Source organism: Mus musculus, chromosome 16, assembly GCF_000001635.26.
Source record: "Mus musculus strain C57BL/6J chromosome 16, GRCm38.p6 C57BL/6J".
NCBI lineage: Eukaryota > Metazoa > Chordata > Mammalia > Rodentia > Muridae > Mus > Mus musculus.
The window spans coordinates 4,729,947-4,747,785 of record NC_000082.6 but is presented as its reverse complement, the minus strand read 5'-3'; the positions used below and the strand labels follow the sequence as shown (position 1 = coordinate 4,747,785).

Below are 17,839 nucleotides of genomic sequence, written 5' to 3'. Positions count from 1 at the left end.
TACACATTGGTGGCCCAAAGCATGGCCCACCACAGAGTCATCTCATTCATTACAGGGCCTAGGATATCAATCATGTCCCACTATAAGCTCCGTTGCCTTGACGTGGGAATCCTCTGAAGGACAGCAAGGGAAATTCATACCTTATGTGCTCCCACTCCCGGTTAACCTCTGGGGAAGGGATATTATGCAGCATTTGGGCCTTATTTTGTCCAATGAAAACGCCCCATCGGGAGGGTATTCAACTAAAGCAAAAAATATCATGGCAAAGATGGGTTATAAAGAAGGAAAAGGGTTAGGACATCAAGAACAGGGAAGGATAGAGCCCATCTCACCTAATGGAAACCAAGACAGACAGGGTCTGGGTTTTTCCTTAGTGGCCATTGGGGCAGTACGGCCCATACCATGGAAAACAGGGGACCCAGTGTGGGTTCCTCAATGGCCCCTATCCTCTGAAAAACTAGAAGCTGTGATTCAACTGGTAGAGGAACAATTAAAACTAGGCCATATTGAACCCTCTACCTCACCTTGGAATACTCCAATTTTTGTAATTAAGAAAAAGTCAGGAAAGTGGAGACTGCTCCATGACCTCAGAGCCATTAATGAGCAAATGAACTTATTTGGCCCAGTACAGAGGGGTCTCCCTGTACTTTCCGCCTTACCACGTGGCTGGAATTTAATTATTATAGATATTAAAGATTGTTTCTTTTCTATACCTTTGTGTCCAAGGGATAGGCCCAGACTTGCCTTTACCATCCCCTCTATTAATCACATGGAACCTGATAAGAGGTATCAATGGAAGGTCTTACCACAGGGAATGTCCAATAGTCCTACAATGTGCCAACTTTATGTGCAAGAAGCTCTTTTGCCAGTGAGGGAACAATTCCCCTCTTTAATTTTGCTCCTTTACATGGATGACATCCTCCTGTGCCATAAAGACCTTACCATGCTACAAAAGGCATATCCTTTTCTACTTAAAACTTTAAGTCAGTGGGGTTTACAGATAGCCACAGAAAAGGTCCAAATTTCTGATACAGGACAATTCTTGGGCTCTGTGGTGTCCCCAGATAAGATTGTGCCCCAAAAGGTAGAGATAAGAAGAGATCACCTCCATACCTTAAATGATTTTCAAAAGCTGTTGGGAGATATTAATTGGCTCAGACCTTTTTTAAAGATTCCTTCCGCTGAGTTAAGGCCTTTGTTTGGTATTTTAGAAGGAGATCCTCATATCTCCTCCCCTAGGACTCTTACTCTAGCTGCTAACCAGGCCTTACAAAAAGTGGAAAAAGCCTTACAGAATGCACAATTACAACGTATTGAGGATTCGCAGCCTTTCAGTTTGTGTGTCTTTAAGACAGCACAATTGCCAACCGCAGTTTTGTGGCAGAATGGGCCATTGTTGTGGATCCATCCAAACGTATCCCCAGCTAAAATAATAGATTGGTATCCTGATGCAATTGCACAGCTTGCCCTTAAAGGCCTAAAAGCAGCAATCACCCACTTTGGGCGAAGTCCATATCTTTTAATTGTACCTTATACCGCTGCACAGGTTCAAACCTTGGCAGCCACATCTAATGATTGGGCAGTTTTAGTTACCTCCTTTTCAGGAAAAATAGATAACCATTATCCAAAACATCCAATCTTACAGTTTGCCCAAAATCAATCTGTTGTTTTTCCACAAATAACAGTAAGAAACCCACTTAAAAATGGGATTGTGGTATATACTGATGGATCAAAAACTGGCATAGGTGCCTATGTGGCTAATGGTAAAGTGGTATCCAAACAATATAATGAAAATTCACCTCAAGTGGTAGAATGTTTAGTGGTTTTAGAAGTTTTAAAAACCTTTTTAGAACCCCTTAATATTGTGTCAGATTCCTGTTATGTGGTTAATGCAGTAAATCTTTTAGAAGTGGCTGGAGTGATTAAGCCTTCCAGTAGAGTTGCCAATATTTTTCAGCAGATACAATTAGTTTTGTTATCTAGAAGATCTCCTGTTTATATTACTCATGTTAGAGCCCATTCAGGCCTACCTGGCCCCATGGCTCTGGGAAATGATTTGGCAGATAAGGCCACTAAAGTGGTGGCTGCTGCCCTATCATCCCCGGTAGAGGCTGCAAGAAATTTTCATAACAATTTTCATGTGACAGCTGAAACATTACGCAGTCGTTTCTCCCTGACAAGAAAAGAAGCCCGTGACATTGTTACTCAATGTCAAAGCTGCTGTGAGTTCTTGCCAGTTCCTCATGTGGGAATTAACCCATGCGGTATTCGACCTCTACAGGTCTGGCAAATGGATGTTACACATGTTTCTTCCTTTGGAAAACTTCAATATCTCCATGTGTCCATTGACACATGTTCTGGCATCATGTTTGCTTCTCCGTTAACCGGAGAAAAAGCCTCACATGTGATTCAACATTGCCTTGAGGCATGGAGTGCTTGGGGGAAACCCAGACTCCTTAAGACTGATAATGGACCAGCTTATACGTCTCAAAAATTCCAACAGTTCTGCCGTCAGATGGACGTGACCCACCTGACTGGACTTCCATACAACCCTCAAGGACAGGGTATTGTTGAGCGTGCGCATCGCACCCTCAAAGCCTATCTTATAAAGCAAAAGAGGGGAATTGAAGAGATTTTACCCCGAGCACCAAGAGTGTCTGTGTCTTTGGCACTCTTTACACTCAATTTTTTAAATATTGATGCTCATGGCCATACTGCGGCTGAACGTCATTGTTCAGAGCCAGATAGGCCCAATGAGATGGTTAAATGGAAAAATGTCCTTGATAATAAATGGTATGGCCCGGATCCTATTTTGATAAGATCCAGGGGAGCTATCTGTGTTTTCCCACAGAATGAAGACAACCCATTTTGGATACCAGAAAGACTCACCCGAAAAATCCAGACTGACCAAGGGAATACTGATGTCCCTCGTCTTGGTGATGTCCAGGGCGTCAATAATAAAGAGAGAGCAGCGTTGGGGGATAATGTCGACATTTCCACTCCCAATGACGGTGATGTATAATGCTCAAGTATTCTCCTGCTTTTTTACCACTAACTAGGAACTGGGTTTGGCCTTGATTCAGACAGCCTTGGCTCTGTCTGGACAGGTCCAGATGACTGACACCATTAACACTTTGTCAGCCTCGGTGACTACAGTCATAGATGAACAGGCCTCAGCTAATGTCTAGATACAGAGAGGTCTCATGCTGGTTAATCAACTCATAGATCTTGTCCAGAAACAACTAGATGTATTATGGCAAATAGCTCAGCTGAGATGTGAACAAAAGTTTCCGGGATTGTGTGTTACTTCCATTCAGTATGTTAAATTTACTAGGACAGCTAATTTGTCAAAAAGTCTTTTTCAGTATATGTTACAGAATTGGACGGCTGAATTTGAACAGATCCTTCGGGAATTGAGACTTCAGGTCAACTCCACGCGCTTGGACCTGTCCCTGACCAAAGGATTACCCAATTGGATCTCCTCAGCATTTTCTTTCTTTAAAAAATGGGTGGGATTAATATTATTTGGAGATACACTTTGCTGTGGATTAGTGTTGCTTCTTTGATTGGTCTGTAAGCTTAAGGCCCAAACTAGGAGAGACAAGGTGGTTATTGCCCAGGCGCTTGCAGGACTAGAACATGGAGCTTCCCCTGATATATCTATGCTTAGGCAATAGGTCGCTGGCCACTCAGCTCTTATATCCCATGAGGCTAGTCTCATTGCACGGGATAGAGTGAGTGTGCTTCAGCAGCCCGAGAGAGTTGCACGGCTAAGCACTGCAGTAGAAAGGCTCTGCGGCATATATGAGCCTATTCTAGGGAGACATGTCATCTTTCAAGAAGGTTGAGTGTCCAAGTGTCCTTCTCTCCAGGCAAAACGACACGGGAGCAGGTCAGGGTTGCTCTGGGTAAAAGCCTGTGAGCCTAAGAGCTAATCCTGTACATGGCTCCTTTACCTACACACTGGGGATTTGACCTCTATCTCCACTCTCATTAATATGGGTGGCCTATTTGCTCTTATTAAAAGGAAAGGGGGAGATGTTGGGAGCCGCGCCCACATTCGCCGTTACAAGATGGCGCTGACAGCTGTGTTCTAAGTGGTAAACAAATAATCTGCGCATGTGCCGAGGGTGGTTCTCCACTCCATGTGCTCTGCCTTCCCCGTGACGTCAACTCGGCCGATGGGCTGCAGCCAATCAGGGAGTGACACGTCCTAGGCGAAGGATAATTCTCCTTAATAGGGACGGGGTTTCGTTTTCTCTCTCTCTTGCTTCTTACACTCTTGCTCCTGAAGATGTAAGCAATAAAGTTTTGCCGCAGAAGATTCTGGTTTGCTGTGTTCTTCCTGGCCGGGCGTGAGAACGCGTTTATAACACACCTCCTCACTTGGCCACTTCCTCCTCCTGAGGCTGACTACTAAGTCCCAGCTATCAAAGTACTGAAGTCCAGCAATCAGAACTTCCCTTTGTCTCACTTAATTAACATGCCCAGTTAAAATTAAGCACCTCATCCTAACACAGGGTTTCCCCCTTTACCTTTATAAACTGCCATTCGCATAAGGGCTACATCTGTGTCTTCTCTATCCAGAGGCAGTCTTTTGTCCCCCAAGACAAATATCCCTTCCCCCTCTCCCTTCTCCCTGTCCTCTATCTCCTGTCTTTGTCTCTTATTCCTTGCTCTCTGTCCCTCTAGGGCAAATAAATCTCTGTGCTGAGAACCTGGTCTTGGGGTGTCCTGAGCTGATAGTGGAGCCTACAAGAATCACATTTCAGGTTGGAGAGAGAGAAAGAATCAGCAATTAAGATGGCTCCAAAATGCAAACCCAGCTCCCAGGTACTTTCCTCTCTAGTAACACTAAAGAGCCTTAGAAGCTATTCTCCTGTAGGCAAAACAGAGGACCACAGGCCATAAGCATGACAGATCTGGGTACTCCATCAGGCTAAAGCACTTTTCAGCAGCGTTCTACTGACTATAAAGAAACTAAAATCAATGAGCTGAAGAGATGGTTCACTAAAGCACTGGCTGCCCTTCCAGAGGACCCAGATTCAATTCCCAGCTCCCACCTGGCAGCTCACAACTGTCTGAAAGTCCACTTCCAGGGGACCTGGTGCCCTCACATAGACATACAGGCAGGCAGAATACCAATGCATATAAAATAAATAAATCTTTAAAAAGAGAGAGAGCAAGAAAGCTAAAATGAAACAATCGCAGAGGCCTTGTGTTGTTTCCTTAGTCTAATGAAGGAGGGGAAGGGGGGACCATAATTTGGCTGGGGCTATAGCTCAGCTGTATAGTGTTTGTCCAGCACAGAGACCTGGGTTAAATCCCAAGCACTGAATAAACTGAAAATGTTGGTACAGCCCTGTAATCCTAGCACTCCAGAGGTAGAAGCAGGAAGACTTCAAGGACATTCTTGGCTACAAAGTAAATGTGAGGCCAGCTTTGGCTACATGAAACACTGTGACAGTCAAGTTGGAACTAAATCTGAGTCATTCAGAATGCAAGAGAGTCTTCCTGTGTCCCCAACTAGTTTTCACTGGTTCATACATGTGAGAGTTAGTGTAGTATTACCACAAACTCCAGGCTACACAGAAACTGAGGTACAGGTGCCTGTATCACACTTTAAATATTCCTACAGGAAGGTAATAAACTATAGTTTGTTTCAGGATGAAAAACACAACCCTATGATTTCCGAAATATAAACACTTAAGCTTCCATTTTAAAAGCGAGCTGAGGACACAGCTTAGTGGGTAAAATCAATGAGGACCTGCATTCAGATTCACATGACCCACATAGAAACAGTGGCACATCTCTAACCTCAGTTCTGAGGGTGAGGAGAAAGGCAGATCCCTGGAGCTCACTGACCAGGCAGCCTAGCCAAATCAATGAGCAACAAGTTTTGTGAGAGAACCTGTTTCAACAACTAAGGTGGAGAAGGAATGAGCAAAGTACCCAGTGTTGACCTCTAGCCTCCACATGCACACACACACACACACACACACACACACGACTAAGAGGTGTTACTTCCTATCTCTCAAACACCTACCTTGGCTCATTCAAATTATACAATCCAAGATGACTGCTCCTTGGTAAGGCCAACTTTGTTAAGAGGGCAACCCAAGGTGGTCCCAAAGGGGAGGTGGCACACCCCAACACTCTGTGACTGGAGAGAAACAGCCAGACCTATCAAGCCTTGGTGGATAATAAAATTAGAGGCTCTGGAGGCATTCTTACACTAAAGAAGTCACAATAGGGTCTCTACATCTCTATAGCACTAGTTGCCATAGCAATGAGAGAAACAGAACATCTAGAAACAAGAATCAGCCAGGAGTGGTGATTCCAAGATAGGAGAACTCTCAGTGAGCTCCAGGGATCTCAGTGTGTAAGCTGGGAGGTGGTGGTGAAGACTTTTAATCCCAGCAGTTGGAAGCAGAGCTCTGTGAGTTTGAGGGAAGAAAAAAGAGAGAGAGCCCAAGAGCGAGAGAATGAGAGAGCGAGAGAGAGAAAGAGAGAGAGAGGAGAGAGGGCAGGAGAGAGGGAGGGAAGGAGGAAAAGGAGGAAGGGAGAGAAGGAGGGAGGGGGAGAGAGAACCCATTTCTGTGTCTTGTAGTGATAACTTAAAAATCTAAGCAGTCCAATCTGCTTCTGAAAATGTATACTAATAGGGGCTGGAGAGTGGTTAAAAGCACTTGCTCTCGTTCCAGAGGATCTGGGTTCATTTCTCAGTACACACATGGTGGTTCACAACCATCTTTAACTCCAGTTCCAGGGATCCAATACCCTATTCTGAATTCCTGTGCATGCCAGGAATGTAAATGGTACACATACATATATACATGCAAAACACACATAAAACTAAAAAAAAAGAAGAAGAAATCTAATTTTAATTTAAAAAAAAATATTTTGTTGTTTGGAAATGGTAGGATAAGAGGAGTGCGGAAAAGTTCTGTAAGACCAGCAACTCTACAGAATGAGACTTTCATCAACTGGCACCTTCTACATTTCATCTAGTTTCTGCAAGGCACTAGTATACGCTTCCTAGGGGCTTACAGAGTATGGGATTATTCCAAGACTTCCTAACAGTGACATTCCTAAACAAGATCAAGTAACTCCAATGGCTGCTTTATGTTTTATATAGCTTTGAATCTATGGTAGTAGAGAATAAAGCACAGCCTTTATTCTTTTATTATTTGTTCAAGAACAGCCTTGAAGGACTGTCAGGACTGAACTTTCATCTTACACTTTTTTTCCTACCTTAATGAGAAGGCACCAGGAGTCTCTAGGAGTGGGGGTCTTCAACTGTGTTCTCATTAAATAAGGGTTGATTTACATACAGACAACTATGTCCCATAGGAAGAGCCACACACTGGAGTATAGACTCATCAAGTTTTTTCTATGATAAAAAACCTTTGGGGCTGGAGAGATGGTTCAGCAATTAAAAGCACATACTGTTCTTAGTGAGAAACTGAATTCAAACACTCTATGTTGGGTGGTGATTCACAACTACCAGTAACTAGCAACTACCAGTAACTCCAGTAACTCTAGCTCCTGGGAATCTGACACCCTCTTCTGGCCTCTGCAGGCAAACACATTCAGATGTATACAAATATAATTAAAAATAAAATGCTGGGCAGTGGTGGTGTGAGCCTTTAACCTCAGCACTTAAGAAGCAGAAGCAGGGGTTGGGGATTTAGCTCGGTGGTAGAGCCCTTGCCTAGCAAGTGCAAGGCCCTGGGTTCGGTCCTCAATTCTGGAAAAAAAAAAAAAAAAGCAGCAGAAGCAGATGAATCTCTCTGAGTTTGAGGCCAACCTGGACTACAGAGTAAGTCCCAGGACAGCTAGGAGTACACAGAGAAATCGTGTGTGTGTGTGTGGATGCTGGTCAATATACAGGAATGTACTTTAATCCAATTAAACTTTATTTTTGCTGAGGATGGAAATCAGAACTGTATGTATGTAAGACAAGCATCCTATCAAATGATCTATATCTTCTTTTTTGTTGTTGTTTTTTTGTTGTTGTTGTTTTTTCCAGACAGGGTTTCTCTGTGTAGCCCTGGCTGTCCTGCAACTCACTCTGTAGACCAGGCTGGCCTTGAACTCAGAAATCTGCCTGCCTCTGCCTCCCAAGTGCTGTGATTAAAGGCATGCACTACCATGCCCAGCTCCTCAATCAAATTTCTAAGATAAATTCACAATCATTCACTGTTAGCAAAAAGTTAACTGTATCATACCTCATAATTATAGTTAAAAGGCAAAAAACAATAGTAACACAGTGATTACTTAGCAGAACTTTCCACTAGATTTCTAGAAAAACTTTCTAGACACTTTGGCCCCTCAATGATACTTCCTAGGATTGAGAGGAAGAAGAAACAGGCTGCTACCATGCATTTACTTGATTTACACCAGAAATTTCTGAGTTGTGTTATTTTATTAACTAGTGGAGTCCCAGAACATAGTCTTTCCAACCCAACAGTCATTTGCTATTAACACGAATGGAGTATATGACTATTAGTTTAGATACATATTTTAGTATTTGTATCATACTACATTATCCTATGGCCTGAAGATGGAATCTCTCCATCTGAATGTTTCTAGAAAATGAGTTCAGCAAATCTAACAACAGGCATATGCCCAGACATTTTCCTGCATAGCAGTCTACCATGTGTGCTATTACAACAAACAAGAGGCTGAAATGAGGTACTGAGTGATGAGCTCTAGAGCCTCAACAATAGTAAGCACTCAATAAAAGCTAACTGAAATCAGTCAACAACAGAGAAGCCTGCTGGCTGCACAGGACAAGAGGCATCACATGGATGTGGCTGTAGTTAGAGCACAAGCTTTCATTGCTCACAATCAGAAGCAAACCCTGGTTCTGTCATATACAAGCTTATGTGACAAAACATAAGACAGGAACATCTAAGCTGGGCAGTAGTGGCACATGCCTTTAACCCCAGCACTTCGGAGGCAGAGGCAGAGGCAGGCGGATTTCTGAGTTCGAAGTCAGCCTGGTCTACAAAGTGAGTTACAGGACAGCCAGGGCTACATAGAGAAACAACCCTGTCTCAAAAAAAAAAAAAAAAAAAAAAAAAAAAAAAAAAAAAAAAACAGGAAAATCTACTTATTTTAATTTCTCTGAGTTTCTACTCTCTGTAGTAACAATTCTGCAAGGTAGTATGAGAAAATAAATGAGTCTGAAACTGTCAAAACTGAAGAGGATGATTACATGCATACACTCATACAGCTGTAATCCCAAAACTCAGAATGCTCAAACAGAAAGACAGGAGTCAGCTGGAGAGATTCTGTCTCAAAATAACATGCTGGATGTGGTGAGGTGATGCACAGGTGTAATCACAGCAGTCAGGAAGCTGAAGCAAGAGGATTGCCACAAATCTGGTGCCAACCTGGTTTATATAGTGTGTTCTAGGTCAGACAGGGCCACCTAATAAGACCCTATCTCAAAAAACATCAAAAAAAAAAAATGGGGGATATAACCAGGTGGTGATGGTACACATCTTTTGATGCTAGTACTTGAGAGGCAGAGGCAGGAGGACCTCTGTGAGTTTGAGGCTAGCTGGTCTATAAAGCAAACTCCAGGACAGCCCTGAATACACAGAGAACCCTGTCTGGGGTGGGGGCCAGGGAGTGGCAGTGCAAGAAAGATCTTTAATATCAAGAACGGGACTCTGGGTAAGGCCAATGAGAAGGCTTATGCATTTCAAATCCGTTGTCATCCTTAAATCTCTTTCAATCCCAGCCCCAGGTTACACTTTTAACAATTTAAACAAAGACAGGAAACTCAAGTCTGGCTACATGGACAGATGGGATATTTGCACAGCAAAGATATCACCAGAATTGTATCTTGATATTGCCAGAATTATATCTTTTAAAAAAATAATCAATTAGTACTCTTAACCATGGAGACATCTCTCTAGCTCCCAGATTTATTTAAGTACACCAGTGGGAAGGAAGGAAGGAAGGAAGGAAGGAAGGGAGGGAGGGAGGGAGGGAGGGAGGGAGGGAGGGAACCTAACCAAACCAGTATTGTTCTTTGTGGAGTCATTGCCAGGTCTATCTTGCCCACTTAACAAAATTATAGTTTTCCTAATAAGAGCTTGAGGAACTTTAAGGCAGAACAGGACTCAATTATGGCTGTAGCCCTGAGCTGGCCCCTGAACTACCCTTGAGCATGATATGAGGATGATGCCTAGTGGTTGGTTTTAAGTCAGAAACCTTCAATTATGTAACAAAGTTTTCTAACAGTTTCTAACAAGCCTAGTAGGTACACTAGAGTCTTTAACTAAATTCTACTTTGCATAGTTTAATATTTCCTAAGCAATTGGGTTTTTTGTTTGTTTGTTTTTTAGATAGGGTATCTCTATTTAACAATCCTAGGTGTCCTGGAACTTACTATGTAGATCAGGCTGGCCTCAAATACACATATATCCGACTGCCTCTGCCTCCTGAAACATGCACCTGGCTCATAAGCAAGTTTATTAGTAAATCCTTTATAACATCAATTTTACTACTTCAAGTTTCTCCTGCATCATCATTTTATGACACATAAACATAATGAAGAATTTGTTGGATGAATGATTTCTAGATTGAGGTGTTCTTAAGCAGGGCGTGGTGATATACCCCTTAATCCCAGCACTCAAGAGGCAGAAACAGGTGGATCTCTGTAAATTCAAAGCCAGCCTGGTCTTCAAAGCGAGTCCAGGTCAGTCAGGGCTGGTCATACTTAAAACCCTGTCTCTAAAAACCAATAAAAAACTTTTCAAAAAAAGGAAAGAGAAATTGAGGCATGTTCAAGGAGCTGAAGACAAGACAATGAACGAATAACAAGATGAATCTCAGGGGGAATTAGAGAGATGTGGCTCAGCAGTTAAGAACAATTGCTGCTCTTCCAGAGTTTCCTAGCACTCAAGTAAGACCTGCCTATAACTCCTGCTCCAGTGAATCTAACATACTCTTCTGGCCTCTGTGGCCATCTGCACAGATAATTTTATACACACACACACACACACACACACACACACACACAGAGAGAGAGAGAGAGAGACAGAGAGAGAGAGAGAGAGAGACAGATAGAGAGAGAGAGAGAGAGAGAGACTTACATACATACAAATAAAATATAATTACAGAAATAAAGAAAATATCTAGCTAGGTAGTTAATGACAGGATATCACTCTGTAAGCAGTATTTTTATAGCGGAAACTACTAGTAGGGGTAAGACTGGCCTTGAGGGAGCATCAAGCATGTGGTGCTTTCTGTTCACTCTTTAGAGGAAAAGTACTGGGTTACATTGTTTTTAAATAGGCTCCCTCACTTTCCATGGGTATGGGTACAGTGCAACCACAACCGTCAATCTTTGAGTTCTATAAGGTCTTGGAAAGTCTGAGAACCCTGAGTGACCTCTGTGGTTTTTGTTTTGCTTAGGCAGTACTAGGGACCAAACCCAGAGCTTCAGGGCATAATAAGTAAGCCTTCCACAAAGCAAGTTAAATCTCCACCTCACCTTTTAAAGATAAATAAATATACAGCTGGCTGAGAATACAATTCATTAGTCGAATGCTTGCCTAGCAGAGTTAAGAGAGATGGTTCAGTGGGTAAAGTTCCTGCTGTGCAAGCATGAAGATTTAAAATTTCCCAGCACCCACATAAAAACTGGACATGGTGGCACGCACCTGTAACCCTAGTCGGGTATGGGGGAAGATGCAACAGTAGGAAGATTCTAGACTCAGTGACAAGACAATCTAGTTCAAACTGCAAACCCTGGGTTTAGTGAAGCCCTGCCTGTCTCAAAACTCCAAGTGGAAAGCAACCTAAGGAAGCTACCTGAAGGGAGGGAGCGGAGACAGGAGGAAAAAGGGGAGCAGGATCAGGTATGAGGAGAAACAGGAGAGAAACCCAAAGGGCCAGGAGAATGAATGGAAATATGTGGCTGCCTGGGTGGGGAGTTGGGGGAACCTCTAGAAAGTCCCAGAAATGTGGAATGTGAGAGGATCCAAGGACTCACTGGGGGTGACCTTAGCCAAAATTGCTCAACAGTGGGGAGATGGATCCTGAAGAGACCACCTCCTGCAGTTAGACAAGGCTCCTAGTGGAGGGACAGAGACACCAACCCACCTTCAAAATTTCTGACCCAGAATTGTTTCCATCTAAAAGAAATGGGACAAAAAAGGAGCAGAGACTGAAGAAATGGCTGATCAGTGACTGGCTCAACTTGGGATCCATCCTATGGGTGAGCACCATACCCTGAAACTACTACTGATGCCATGTTGTGCTTGCAGACAGGAGACTAGTATGGCTGTCTTCTGAGCAGTTGACTGAGACAGATGCAGATATTTACAGCCAACCATTGGACTGAGGTCAAGACCCCTGTGGGAGAGTTAGATGAAGGATTGAAAGAGCTAAAGAGGATGGCAATCCCACAGGAAGACCAACAATGTCAACCAACCTGGACATCTGGGAGCATCCAGAGACTGAGCCACCAACCAAAAAGCATACATGAGCTGGTTCGAGCTCCTCCCCTCCATATGTAGCAGAGGGCTGCCTTCTCTGGCCTCAGTGGGAGAGAATCCTGATGCCCCAGGAAAGGGGATGGGGGAGGCACCCTCTCAGAGGCGAAGGGGAAGAGGGTTGGGGTGAAAAACTCCGGGAGGGGGCAACATTTTCAATGTAAATAAATAAAATAATTTAAAATTTTTAAAAATTAAATAAAAGAAGCTATCTGAAGTTGATCTCTGGCCTTCACATACGCAAACAAACACTGGCAAACATACCCACACATACATAATATATAGACATATACAGAAAAAAAAAAAAAAAAAAAAAAGACAGGGTCTTACTACATAGCTCTCTGGCTGTCCTGGAACTCAGTGTGTAAAACAGGCTGACCTTGAACTCAAAGAGATGCCTCCCTCTGCCTCCCAAGTGCTAGGGTTAAAGGTGTATACCACAAAAGTAATAATAATAAGGCTCCCGGAGAGTTAAGAAACAGAGGCAAAGCCTGGCGTTGTGGTGCACGCCTTTAATCCCAGCACTTGGGAGGCAGAGGCAGGTGGATTTCTGAGTTCGAGGCCAACCTGGTCTACAAAGTGAATTCCAGGACAGGCAGGGCTATACAGAGAAACCCTGTCTCAAAAAACCAAAAAAAAAAAAAAAAAAGAGGAAAGAAAAAAGAAACAGAGGCAAAGGTAGAGGCAAATTGTTGAAGTTTGGCCCTGGTTCTTCCTTCCAGCCTCATGCTCCCAGAAATAAAACTCAGACTCAAAATATATTTACAAATACCTTGGCCATATAGCTAGGCTCTTCTCTGAGTAAACATAACTTAAAATAGCCCATGTTTTCTAACCTACATTCTGCCACATGGCTGGTTACCTGTGCAAAGGTACCATGCATCCATCTCATCACATCTTCCCAACAAATTTCCCACCTCCTCCTCTACCAGAATTCTTTCTCCTCTCAATGTCCCACCTTCTATTTCTTGCCTAAGCCATAGACCACAGGCATCTTAATGGATAGGTGATGCATCCATACAATAAATACATAAGATGTTCTCTCTTTAGTCCAATAAAAGGTTCTTTGTCTGGTCTACACAATAAAGTCAGAGTGGGGCCCTCTGATGATAGATTCAGCTACTTGCAAATGACTAAACTTCAGAATGACACATTTATAAATTAAAGATAGTATGTAGATTTTTGTTTAAGAATAAGTATAAATATCCTTAATAGTTTTAAAAAATAAATACAGCTGGGCATGGTGGCACATGCCTTTAATCCCAGCACTTGGGAGGCAGAGGCAGGCGGATTTCTGAGTTCGAGGCCATCCTGGCTACAGAGTGAGTTCCAGGACAGCCAGGACTACACAGAGAAACCCTGTCTCAAAAAAACCAATCAATCAATCAATCAACCAATCAATAAATACGCATCAGGTGGGCTGGGGAGATGGCTCAGCAGTTAAGAACACTGACTGTTCTTCAGAAGGTCCTGAGTTCAAATCCCAGCAACATGGTGGCTCACAACCATCTGTAATGAGATCTGACGCCCTCTTCTCGTGTGTCTGAAGACAGCTACAGTGTACTGAGATATAATAATAAGTAAATCTTAAAAAAAAAAACAAAAAAAAAATAAATACACATCAATCTCTTTTTTTGTTTTTTATTTTGTTTTTGTTTCTTTTTTTGTGATTTTTTGTGATTTTTATTTTTTTACTTATTAGGTATTTTCTTCATTTACATTTCCAATGCTATCCCAAAAGTCCCCCATACCCCCCCACTTCCCTACCCACCCACATCAATCTTGAATTATAAAAAGAGAAGGGGGATATAGACATATTTATCCACAGAGATACTCATCTCCAATGATGGGAGAAAGAAATGGGAATTCATATGTTATCAAGGGTACATAGATAATAAATAAATCCAGGCCTTTGATCTCAATACTTGGAAGACAAAGGCAGGAACACAGGTTCTTTGTGAGTTCGAGGTCAGTCTAATCTATAGAGCAAATCCAAGTCAGCCCAAGCTACGCAGAAACACCCTGTCTCAATAAAACAACTGTTTTAATTGTTTTAAATTACAGCAGTTGTAAGTTCTACAGTTGTGATGGTATTACAAACTCTCTACAAAATAGGTCAAAATAAAGCAGACCAAGAGGGGCTACTAAATTGGATTAATCTATACTCTGAATGACTTTAGACTGCCAGACAAAGGATATGTTATTTTGGGAGACAGGCTCTAAGTTTTTGTTAACAGGTAAGAAGAAAGGCTCTGGAATTTTCCAAAGTAATAAGAATCAGATTTGATAGGGGTCTCGGCTAGGGACAGGAAGAAAAAAATCAAGAAGACCAAACAGGATAGGTAACGTGATTTGCTGATCCCTCTACATGGGAACAGCCCTGAAACTGGCTAAGACATAAAAATGTCTCTAGCCAGAACTTCAGCTATACATAGCCAATGGGTCTTATTGGCTACATAGTCCTCAAGATTCATCGTGCCATCCTTTCAGATAGCTTGAATAGAGATTTATATTGTAGTTTGGTTATATAATCAAACTAACCTCCAAAAAAAAGGCAGTTGTCTTTTTCACCTGTTCAAACTAAGAGCAGAAAATTATCCTTAATTGATATGTTCACCCTGCACATTCCATTCAGATGTCTTTATAGAACTGTGTATATTGTTTCTAAGATTTATATATTACAGAATGGAAGACCAAGAGGGTAGCCCTGACAGAACTCACTGTTCCAGCTCCCTGACTGATCCTGCCTCAAACTGATGAAGTTTCCAGAGTCTTGCTTCTAGAACAGCTTCACAAAGGACTGCTGATCCCAGATGCCCAGGAAGGGAAGCTCATTGGCTAAATGCTCAGGCTATCAAGATACCGCATTAGCATGGAGAACTCCAGGTGTTTGTGCTACACGACCCAGTGCCCATGGTCCTCTAGGATCAGAAGTTCCAATCAGGACTTCAGTTAAGCTTTGAACTTTCTCAAAGTATGGAGACTGGACAACAAATGATACCAGCTAGCTTTTTTTTTTTTTTTTTTTTTTTTTTTTGAGACAGGGTTTCTCTGTATAGCCCTGGCTGTCTTGGAACTCACTCTGTAGACCAGGCTGGCCTCGAACTCAGAAATCCGCCTGTGTCTGCCTCCTGAGCGCTGGGATTAAAGGCGTGCGCCACCACACCCGGCTAGCTTTCTTTTGACTTAACCATTTTTCCAATTTCCTTTTGGGAATCCAAACAGGAATTCTTCGCCCCAATTCAGCAGGAAGCAATTATAAGGCGGCCTTAGTCCCAGTCCCTTAGGTTTGGGTGGATGGTTATGGTCATTTTATGATTTATAGATACGTTGTCATTTAGGGGATGACTGCAAATAATAATGGTAATGGACAGGGAAAAAACAAAATAGGGAGCTTCGACTCAGGAATTTCTATCTTCCTTTCCTCTTCTCTATCCTTTCCTAGGTAAGTGTCTTGGGTTTTACTGCTGAACACACAGAATGACCACAGCAACTCTTACAAAGAACAACACTTAACTGGGGCTGGCTTACAGTTTCAGAGGGTCAGTTGGTTATCATCAAGGAGGGAGCTTGGCAGTGTCCAGGTAGGCATGGCATAGGAGGAGTTGAGAGTTCAACATTTTGTTCCGAAGGCAAATAGGAGAAGACTGGCACCCTCAGGCAGCTAAGAGGAAACTCTCAAAGCCCACACCCACAGTGACACACTTCCTCCACTTGCTTGTAACCCCCACATGCAAAATGCTCAGGAGGGTCAACATGAATTCAAAATGAACCTGGACCTACAAAATGAGTACCTGCCAAAAAGAAAGAGAGAGAGAAAGAGAGAATGAAAAAGAAAGAAAAGAGTAGTTTGGACTCTCAGGTAAATGTGGGAGTGAATACAAACTACAGTACAACCAGTGTCTCTTAAAACTAAGAAAATCGGGGAGGGGGGAGGGTGTGGGGGACTTTTGGGATTGCATTGGAAATGTAATTGAGGAAAATACGTAATAAAAAAAAAGAAATGTTATTCTAAGTGATCTACAAAACAGAATAAAAAAATTAAGACAAGGCAAAAAAAAAAAAAAAAAAAACTAAGAAAATCTCAGGGGAAAAAAAAAAAGCAAAAGCTGGGAGTATTCAGGCAAGCTAGGGAAAAGCCAGCAGGCTCATTATTCTGTTCTTCCCCAAAGCCCTTTTAAAGTTACTGAGAACTATGTCAATAATTAGGTTCATGATACTCCTGGGAAGGAAACAAAAGCCATTCCTGTGACAAAACTTAATTTTCCCCTAGGCAGAAAGAAGGTAACATCTGCTTGGTTGGCCTCTTGCACACAAACTGAGAACATAGCTAACAGTACTGACAATTACCCTGTCATCCTCTTTTGCCGTGTAGCCCATTAATTTATAAGTCTTCCAGTTCATTCCCTTCTCTGCTCAGTCTGGGCTTTATTCCAAAGGACTAATCAAGAATCAATTTTTTTTTTTTTTTGGTTTTTCCAGACAGGGTTTCACTTTATAGCCCTGGCTGTCCTAGAACTCACTTTATAGACCAGGCTGGCCTCAAACTCAGAAATCCGCCTGCCTCTGCCTCCCAAGTGCTGGGATTAAAGGCGTGCCACGCCCGGCAAGAATCAAATTCTAGCTGGATGTTGGTAATACACACTTTTTAATCCCAGTACTTGAGGGCCAGAGGCAGGCAGTTCTCAAGACTTTTAAGGCCAGCATGGCTTGCAGAGAGAGTTCCAGGACAGCCATGGCTACACAGAGAACCACCACCCTATCTCCCCGCAACAAAAAAAGGAATCAAATCCTAAAAACCACAGATTCCCAGTCCCAATCTCAGAGTTACCAAATAGATGGTTTTAGTAATCCCCATCTTAAATAAGTAAGCAGTATTTAAAGGCTCCAAAGACTGGGGAACTCATCAAGCATTAATAACCGCTTTTGTGGATATAAAAACTAAAGCCTGGGCTAGGAATGGTAGTGCAAACAATCCCTGCACTAGAGAAGCAGAAGATGAAGATCCTTGGGAGTTAACATACAAGCACATTGAGTGAGACCCTGTGTCAAAGAAGGAAAAGAAATTTTTTATTCCAATATTTAGGAGGCAGAAGATCCCTTCAATCTTAATATATGGAGTTCCAGGCCAGTCAGGTAAGACTATCTTTAAAAAGAACAACAGCGGGGGCTGGTGAGATGGCTCAACGGGTAAAAGCACCGACTGCTCTTCCAAAGGTCAGGAGTTCAAATCCCAGCAACCATACGGTGGCTCACAACCACCTGTAACAAGATCTGATGTCCTCTTCTGGTGTGTCTGAAGACAGCCACAGTGTACTTAC

The 17,839-nt window shown here is 42.6% G+C and overlaps 1 protein-coding gene across 2 annotated transcripts in view; it reads right to left on the bottom strand.

The window, feature by feature from the left end:
- The window catches only part of Hmox2 (heme oxygenase 2), a 40,382-nt gene that overhangs the window by 18,957 nt on the left and 3,586 nt on the right, over positions 1-17,839 (bottom strand). Inside the window, exon 1 of one of the 2 annotated variants that reach the window (NM_010443.2) lies at positions 6,047-6,173. The exons of the other annotated variant lie outside the window; for it this stretch is intronic. The gene's annotated coding sequence lies outside the window, so the exon portion shown is untranslated. Of the gene's footprint in view, positions 1-6,046; positions 6,174-17,839 lie in introns of those variants that run through there. 2 annotated transcript variants of the gene reach the window in all.